Raw genomic sequence first — 9,050 nt, 5'->3', positions numbered from 1 at the left:
ACAAGCAAACAATAGGTCTGGCGAGAAAAAGGGAAACGAAAAAGAAAGCGAATAAAACGGCAAGGGTGAAGTGGGGGAGAGGAAAACGAGAGGCAAATGGCAAATAATGTAATGCGAGGGAAAAGAGTTTGTGATGGGTACTTGGTATGTCTTGACTTGTGCGTAGACTCCCCGGCAACGGCGCCAGAAATCCTTCTTGCTACCTCTTGAGCACTGCGTTGGTTTTCCCTTGAAGAGGAAAGGGTGATGCAGTAAAGTAGCGTAAGTATTTCCCTCAGTTTTTGAGAACCAAGGTATCAATCCAGTAGGAGACCACGCTCAAGTCCCACGCACCTACACAAACAAATAAGAACCTTGCAACCAACGCGATAAAGGGGTTGTCAATCCCTTCACGGCCACTTGCAAAACTGAGATCTGATAGAGATGATAAAATATTTTTTTGGTATTTTTATGATAAAGACTAAAAGTAAAGAAAGCAAAATAAACGGTAATAGAAATAACTTGCTGACGGGAGATTAATATGATGGAAAATAGACCCGGGGGCCATAGGTTTCACTAGTGGCTTCTCTCAAGAGCATAAGTATTACGGTGGGTAAACAAATTACTGTCGAGCAATTGATAGAATCGAGCATAGTTATGAGAATATCTAGGTATGATCATGTATATAGGCATCACGTCCGTGACAAGTAGACCGACTCCTGCCTGCATCTATTACTCTTACTCCACACATCGACCGCTGTCCAACATGCATCTAGAGTATTAAGTTCATAAGAACGGAGTAACGCTTTAAGCAAGATGACATGATGTAGAGGGATAAACTCATGCAATATGATATAAACCCCATCTTTTTATCCTCGATGGCAACAATAAAATACGTGTTGTTTCCCCTTCTGCACTGGGATCGAGCACCGCAATATTGAACCCAAAGCTAAGCACATCTCCCATTGCAAGAAAGATCAATCTAGTAGGCCAAACCAAACTGATAATTCGAAGAGACTTGCAAAGATAACCAATCATACATAAAAGAATTCAGAGAAGATTCAAATATTGTTCATAGATAATCTTGATCATAAACCCACAATTCATCGGATCTCGACAAACACACTGCAAAAGAAGATTACATCGAATAGATCTCCAAGAGAATCGAGGAGAACTTTGTATTGAGATCCAAATAGAGAGAAGAAGCCATCTAGCTAATAACTATGGACCCGAAGGTCTGAGGTAAACTACTCACACATCATCGGAGAGGCTATGGTGTTGATGTCGAAGCCCTCCGTGATCGATGCCCCCTCCGGCGGAGCGCCGGGAAAGGCCCCAAGATGGGATCTCACGGGTACAGAAGGTTGCGGCGGTGGAAATAGGGGTTTTCTTCCGTATCTGATGTTTTCAGGGTACGTAGGTATATATAGGAGGAAGAAGTAGGTCGGTGGAGCTACGAGGGGCCCACGAGGGTGGAGGGCGCGCCCAGGGGGTAGGCGCGCCCCCTGCCTCGTGGCCTCTTTGTTGATTGCTTGACGTCCACTCCAAGTCCTCTGGATCACGTTTGTTTCGAAAATCACGTTCCTGAAGGTTTCATTCCATTTGGACTCCGTTTGGTATTCCTTTTCTGCGAAACACTGAAATAGGCAAAAAACAGCAATCTGGGCTGGGCCTCCGGTTAATAGGTTAGGCCCAAAAATAATATAAAAGTGTATAATAAAGCCCATTAAATGTCCAAAACAGAATATATAATAGCATGGAACAATAAAAAATTATAGATATGTTGGATACGTATCATTCACCCTCGGGGCTGAGGGTATGTACTAGTAGCTATGTGTTTGATCTCTCTCTCTCTCGTGTTGTTGATTTGGCACGATCTTGAAGTACCGTGAGCTATGTTAATATATTTGGATCTTGTGGTGTTATTCCCTCTCTACCTTCTTGTGATGAATTGAGTCTAGCTCTTTGAGGTTTCGTTATGTTGGATTGAATATTGGATTTGAGAACTATTGGCGTTCTGGGAACAGGGGTACCCAGACTTACCTGCGTGTAGCCCACGACGTGGCTCAATCGGCAGCCTGGTACGGCCCATCTTCTGCACCAACAACACAAGACCCCCGCGAGGGGCCAAGCCTCACGAGGCGGACGACGCCAAGACCTCCAGAAGGAGTGGCCTCTTTAGGCTGGATCCTGAGGAGCGGAGATTTCCATGCGAGCCCTCACCTCGTGAGGTTCGGATGAGGCAAGCCATTACGACCAAGACCAGGTGGACGCCAGCGGGCGCAGTACAACAGGTTTCCTCTTTGGTGCTAAAGAGGCAAGCGCAGGCGCAGAGTCCCAAGGAATCAGCCAAAGGTTTCCATTTCCATGCAAGAAGACCAAGACCGCCAGGACGGTCACGACTAGAAGCTTTGCAGGCGCGGACCACCTTTCGCCAGGATAAGATGTACTAGTTGTCTCCCTTTGAATTTGGCCGTTGTGGGATCCCTTCCCGCCTTCGTTTTGGGGGAAGAGGACCAATGCCACTATAAGTATAGCCTAGCCTCCACCAGAGGAGGAGAGGATGATTCAGACGATCCACACCCTTACCAGCTCACACAAACCCAAGAACACACCTCCTGAGGTTGTTCTTCCATTTTACCAGTTCATCCTCAGCCCACCTCGAGGCCAATCCACACAAAGCAGGAGTAGGGTATTACACCGCAAGGTGGCCCAAACCTGGGTAAACTGCCTTGTCCCGTTCTTCTTCCCTTCATCGAGCTAGGCCGTGGGGTCGACGAGTTGGCAGACTAGGGAGGTTGACTTCTTCGCACGCACCCGAGAGTTCGAATCTATCTTGGGTCAGCGGAGCCCCGAATCCGACATTTGGCCCGCCAGGTAGGGGTGCGTCGGAGCCTCTCTTCCTCTGGCGGATTCGCCACCACTCCGCCGTGCTCATGGACGACACTCCTCGAGCTCACGCTGAGCACTGGGCCGCTGGGACTGCCCGGGCAGCGTCTTTCGCCCAAGAAGACCTCCACTCTGCGCTCCTCGCAGCCCGCACGCCGTCCAGCATCGTCGGTCATGGGCGGCATGGACCACCACCGCCTGCTCCGGCGCTGCGCCGCAACCGCGCTACCACGCGATCTTCGAGCTATGCCGCGGCAATGGCGCTACACACTTGCTGAGAGCAGGCGAACATGCGAGCCGTGCTCATCGTGGCACGGGAGCTGCTGCGATGCATGCTGGTGGAAGGCGGCCATGACGCCCTGCTCGAGCGGGTCGCCGAGCTGCTCGATGCCACCTGTAGGGGCGCAACACCTTTCTGCACCTTGCCTACATCACAAGCGCTACCGGGGGCATGCGCCGGCCCCCGCCACGCCCGCAGGCCCTTCCTCGGGGGACCCGGGGGACCTCGCGGCACCAACCTGGCCCGTGACGCCGCTCATCCTACCCAGGATACATTACCTCCGGGCGTGGCGAGGCCAGGCGGCCCCTCATGGGGCCGCGCCGGGATGCCACCCTATGGACGTCGTGACCTAGCGCCAAGCCGGGCAAGCAACGACGCGGGACGGCCAGGCGACGACTCAGGGATGGCAGCTTCGGGCACCCCTGTGCCTCCGCTGACGGACTTGCTGTACGCGCCAAAAAGAAGCCCCTGCCCGTTTCCCTCGCCTGCCTGGGCATCAAGGCCGCGCGAGGCCGAGGCTCTTTGCGAGCCGCCCAGGAACTTCACCGACGCCTTCAGCGACAACAGCCATCGGGTACAGCCAATATCTCAGGGGCACGATTACGCTAACCATGGACCATAGGTGAACCATGCCACGACAGTAGCCGTGGACCTCAGGATGATGGCCCCGCTGCAGGCGGACGCGATGCACTGGGAGCTGCATGGGGGAGCCCAGTGCCAGGGCCTCCCCACGCTGCATGGAGCAAGGTGCCGCCACGACGGCGCCACACGCCACACGAAGGTAGGCCCCCCGTCGGGGAAGGTGGCAGCGAGCCCTTCCCCTCGGCGGTTGGGGCCTGCGATCGTTGGGGCACCGCTAGCGTCCCCCTTCTCCTTGGTCTCGTCCTGGTTTCCGTATACCCCAACGGTGGTCAGGGGAGGCGCAGGGCGGGGCCCTCGGCAGGCGCCGGGGAAGCCCGTGAGGATCTCCGCTCTTGACACTCTCATGTAATAATGAGTTGGGGCTGTACACGCCTCGGAGTCTCCTGAGTTCCGCCCTCGGGCCTCACGAGGGCTCCCACCCACGTCCAAGTGGAAGCACCATGCTGCGCGCTGGCCATCGACACTGTCCCCCAATGACTATGCCCACGCCCAGTGGAAGCACTTAGCTCCGCGCTGGTGAGAAGACTAGTTAGGTGCCGGACACGGCTGTTTGTTTTCGCCCTCTTTCTGTAACCCAATTTGCCATCTTTTGGAATGAGATTTGGAGTTTCATGTGCTTATCAAAGGAAAAACGGGGTGAATTTTTCTTAGTTTGTGGTGATTTCTTGCCTGTTGGTTTGTGTCTAAGAGTAAGGTTCATGCCTGGTACCCCCCTGCGAGCGCCCCGTGAGCGGGAGCTGGGCGTGGTATGTGTACGTCGGGCACGCTCGGCCTCGGGGTCAGGAATGCAACCGCCACAGAATCACCGCGTGGACACCTTGCCGTAATCTGGCAATCGGCTCCTCACGAGGCCCTCTTGGGCGGGCCAGCAGGCTCCCCGGAGGCTTAAACCCTCGCGCGCCCCCGGAGGTCCCCCTCAGGAGAGGAGTGCTTCCATAGCACCAAAACCCGCTCAAGGCCAACAGCACCCAAGATAAGTCGTGACAGTTACTTTGGTCAGGAGCCTCCTGGTTCACAACACCACGTACCAGAATCTATCTCAAAAGCATATCATCATTTTATACATTACAAGGGCCCGCCCCTCTCCAAAAGTGTTTACACGCCCCGTAGGGCCGTACCCAAATTTTTTGACATACATGTCAGAACAGGAAGGGAAATGCAGCCCTAGCCAGATGCGCTGCCGCCGGCGTCGTCCTCATCATCACCATCCGCGCTACCTCCCTCGGCTGCAAGCACGACCGCGCTATCTTCAGGGGCGAACTCCGCGACCAGGTCGTCCACATGGCCGTCGACCCAATTCGCCAGATCGCCCTGGATGACCCGGGCACAGGGGCTATCGCAGCGTCGAAGTCAAAGTGGGGGTCAAGGCTGAAAAGGTGGCTGAAGACGCGTGAAAACGCACGCCCAAGAAGACCCCGGCTTCTCTCCTCAACAAGCTGGCGACCTCTCGCAGCCCGGTCCTCCGGACGGGTCACGATCTGAGTGAAGAAGCGGAGGTAGCCGGCGTCATCATCCTCGTGTGGGCGGAAGACGCTCTCTTCGCAAATGGTGTCTAAGGCCCGGTTGGCCCTGACCCTGAGGTCCTCAAGCATTGAGGAACGCTCGCGCTGCATCGACCGACGACGGCTTCCTTCGTTCCTGGCCTTCTCTGCAAGAGACATGACTTCAGCGACCTGCTGTTGGAGTGAGGACAAGTCGGCTTGGGTGAACGCCAGGGCCTCCTTGGCGGCTATCTCGCGCTGGTCCGCCGCGGCCAATTTCGCCTGGAGGGCGTCGGTCCTGCCCTGTAGCTTGGCTTGTTGCAGTTCGAAGCGGGTTTCCTGGAGCCCCAACTCCCGGCGATGCTCGTCAACAAGAGCCGCGTGCTTCTTCGCCACCTTTTGGTCAACCTCTTGATGGATCCTGGCCTCCCGAGCGGCAACGGCGTCCTCAGCTGTGACTGCTTGGCGCTCCCTCGCCTCCAGCCGCTCGAGCTCCAGGTTGTGCTCCAAGACCTCAAGCGCCAGCTCGTCCTCATGTGCCTAGTCCTCCTTCTCATCGGAGGGGGCCTTGCTTGGCGGTGCCGCAGGGCGGCCCTGCGCACCTGGACCTGCCGCTCAAGGGCGGCGTTTGAAGCTCGAAGCTCCCTCTCCCGCTCCTCGGCCGCCTCACGACGGCAGTCGGCGGCTCTGGCTTCCTCCAGAGCGTGGGCGCAAGCCTCGCGAGAAGCTGTGAGGGATACCGCGGCGTCTGCGCGGGCGCGCTCATGCTGCAGATGCCCGAGGTTGATGGGGACCTTTAGCTGGTGCCACTCGTGCGCCAAGCGGAGGCCCTCCGCCTCAAGGCGGGCATCGACATCAACAAGCTCTCCACCAAGCCGACCCAGCGCGCTCATTGCCTCCTGGAAAAGATCATGGTGGATGGCGTTGCGCCCGCGCGCGAGCTCCAGCGTGCGGCCGGGCCCCTCCTCCTCACCAGGGGCTGCCGTGGAGGCGCGGGGCGACTCGCTCTCCTTCGGCAGGGCGCTGGACGCCGACGCCCCTCCAACCGATCCCCAGGCCTTGGTGAAGGCACTACGCATCTCGGCCTCACCGCTTGAGGATGACGCCGATGCTGTGGCAGCCCAACTACCAACAGGCATCAACGGAGGAGCCCTTGGGACGCCCCCTGCGCCCAGAGGTAGTCACGAAGGAAGGGTCCTGGGAACACAGGCTCATGGCCCTCCAGCGGCACCCCCGCCTCGCGGGATGTTCCCGTGCCTCGCGCGGATGTTTGTCGTAAGGGGCCTGAGATCGAGAGCAGACCAAGGGCCTCCGGAGGTCGCTCCCCAGGAGGTTTCGCCGCCGCAGCCGAAGGGATCCTGAGGAGCCAGGGTCAGGAAAGGCCGCAACACGCGGAGAACCACAAAGATAAGGCACTTACTTGTCTATGGCTATGTACTTCCTCTGTTTCAGGGGGCGGGGGCGTCACCACTGCAGCTCCAGAGCCCTTTCCTCTTGCGGAGTGCTTCAACGTTCAGATGAAGCGAGCCGAGGATAGGAGCATGGCCCTTTGCGACTGGGCTGCGTACCGCCACCTCAGGAGCGCCGGCCGGAGCTTCACGGGCAGCCGCCTCAGGAGCACCGGGTCGCACCTGCTCACCAGCCGCCACATTGGGAGCACTTGCGAGAGCTTCAGGGGCAGCCGCCTCAGGAGCACCGGGCCGCACGAGCTCACCAGCGATCGCCTCAGGAGCACTCGCTGGGACTTCAGGAGCGGCTATCCTAGGAGCGCCTGACGGCATCTGCTCCCCAGTGGTCGCCCCGGGAGTACCCGATGGCGTCCACCACCTGCAGCCACATCAAGGGCGCACGCCACAGGATCGGTAAGCACGGCCCCCACAAAGATGGGATTCTCACGAGGCCCCTCAAGGCCCGTTGGGTGCATCCCCCACATGTCGAAGCAAGGCATATGCTTCGCGAATGCCTCCTCGTTCGAGCATTAATACATGAGGCACTTGTCTGCTGGGAGCGCGGCAGGTGCCGGGTCGCCCATCAGGAGTTGGAGCACCGTCTACAGTGTCTTGGAGGGAAGCGAGGGCACCTAAAGCCTCATCGGGTCTTTGAAGCCGGCAAAGTCCCGCATTGGGCGAGAGTGGCGCTGAAGTGGGGCGATGCGCCGCCGGACGAACTCCCTCACCGTCATCGGCGCCGTCACCCGCACCTTCTTCAGCTCGGCCAACCTGGACCAGACGCGGGCGAGCCGATGGGAAACGAGCTTCGCGTGTCCCGAGCCGGAGCTCGGCTCCGCCAGCACCCGCGAAAGCTGGAGAAGGGGGCTGTACGTGGCGGCGTCCACATACACCCACTGCTCCCGGAATCCCGTCGCATCCGGACGAAGCGTGAAGTCAATGCCGGAGCCAGCCGGAGCCGCCACCGCCTGGAATGACATGCATCCCAAGCATTGTCTGCTGTCGACCAGATGAAGCGAAAAGAAATGGCAGAACAAGGCGACAGATGGGGCGACGCCCACAATGGCCTCGCACAGGAAGGCAAAAGCGGCAAGGAGCATAATGGACCCGGGGTCCAGATGCAGCGCGTGGATCTGGTAATGCGAGAGCATGGCGTTGAAGAAATCAGAGAAAGGGGGACCAAGCCGGCCAGGAGGGCGTGAAGGTGGATGGGGATCTTAGTGGCCGTCATATCAATCTGGGCCTGCGAGGTAGGCTAGACCACCGTCGCCTTCCACTCGTTGGAATCAGCGGCAAGGTTCGGCCAAACCTTGTCCAATCCCTCCTGATTGATCACCGACGACCGGCCAAGCGCGGGCTCAAAGCTCGGAGGGGATTCAGCGGGCGCGCGAGTCTTTCCCCTCTTCTTCGGCCTCGGAGCCATGGCGGCGGAGGTGGATTAGTGCCGGTGCAGAATTTGGGAGGGGAGAAGCGAGCTCACAGGAAAGGAAGAAGCGGAGGACAGGCGCAGCGGGCAATGGTGGCTGAGCCGCACTCGCAACAGGCAGCCGTCAAGTCGAACGGTTGCCGAGGCAGCGTGGGGAAGCGGAGACGCCCACGTCCCATCAAGCGCCATGCGTCGGCCGGGTCGGCAGGCGGTTGGGGCCCGGGGCGCTTCGCCCTTGCCCTTTGGCTTTGCCTCGAAGCCAAGTCCGAGCGCGCCTTGGGCCCGGGGGCTGTCGTCAGCGTTCTAGGAACGGGGGTACCCAAACTTGCCTGCCTATGGCCCACGGCGTGGCTCGATTGGCGACCTGGTATGGCCCATCTTCAGCACCAACAACACAAGAGCCTCGCGAGGCGGACAATGCCAAGACCTCCAGAAGGAGTGGCCTCTTTAGGCTGGCTCATGACGAGCGGAGATTTCCATGCGAGCCCTCACCTCGTGAGGTTCGGATGACGCAAGCCATGATGACCAAGGCCAGGCAGGCGCTAGCGGGCGCAGTACAGCAGGTTTCCTCTTTGGTGCTAAAGTGGCAAGCGCAGGCGCGGAGTCCCGAGGAATCAGCCAAAGGTTTCCATTTCCATGCAACAAGACCAAGACCACCAGGACGGCAGAACGGAGGTCATCATCGAGCCCACCACAGCATCACGACGAGAAGCTTTGCAGGCGCAGACCACCTTTCATCAGGATAAGCTGTACTAATTGTCTCCCTTCGAATTTGTCCGTTGTGGGATCCCTTCCCACCTTCGTTTTGGGGGAAGAGGACCAAGGCCACTATAAGTATAGCCTAGCCTCCACCAGAGGAGGAGAGGATGATTCAGACGATCCACACCCTCACCAGCTCACACTAA

Source organism: Aegilops tauschii, chromosome 3, assembly GCF_002575655.3.
Source record: "Aegilops tauschii subsp. strangulata cultivar AL8/78 chromosome 3, Aet v6.0, whole genome shotgun sequence".
NCBI classification, from domain to species: domain Eukaryota; kingdom Viridiplantae; phylum Streptophyta; class Magnoliopsida; order Poales; family Poaceae; genus Aegilops; species Aegilops tauschii.
Note: the sequence above shows the minus strand (reverse complement) of the source record.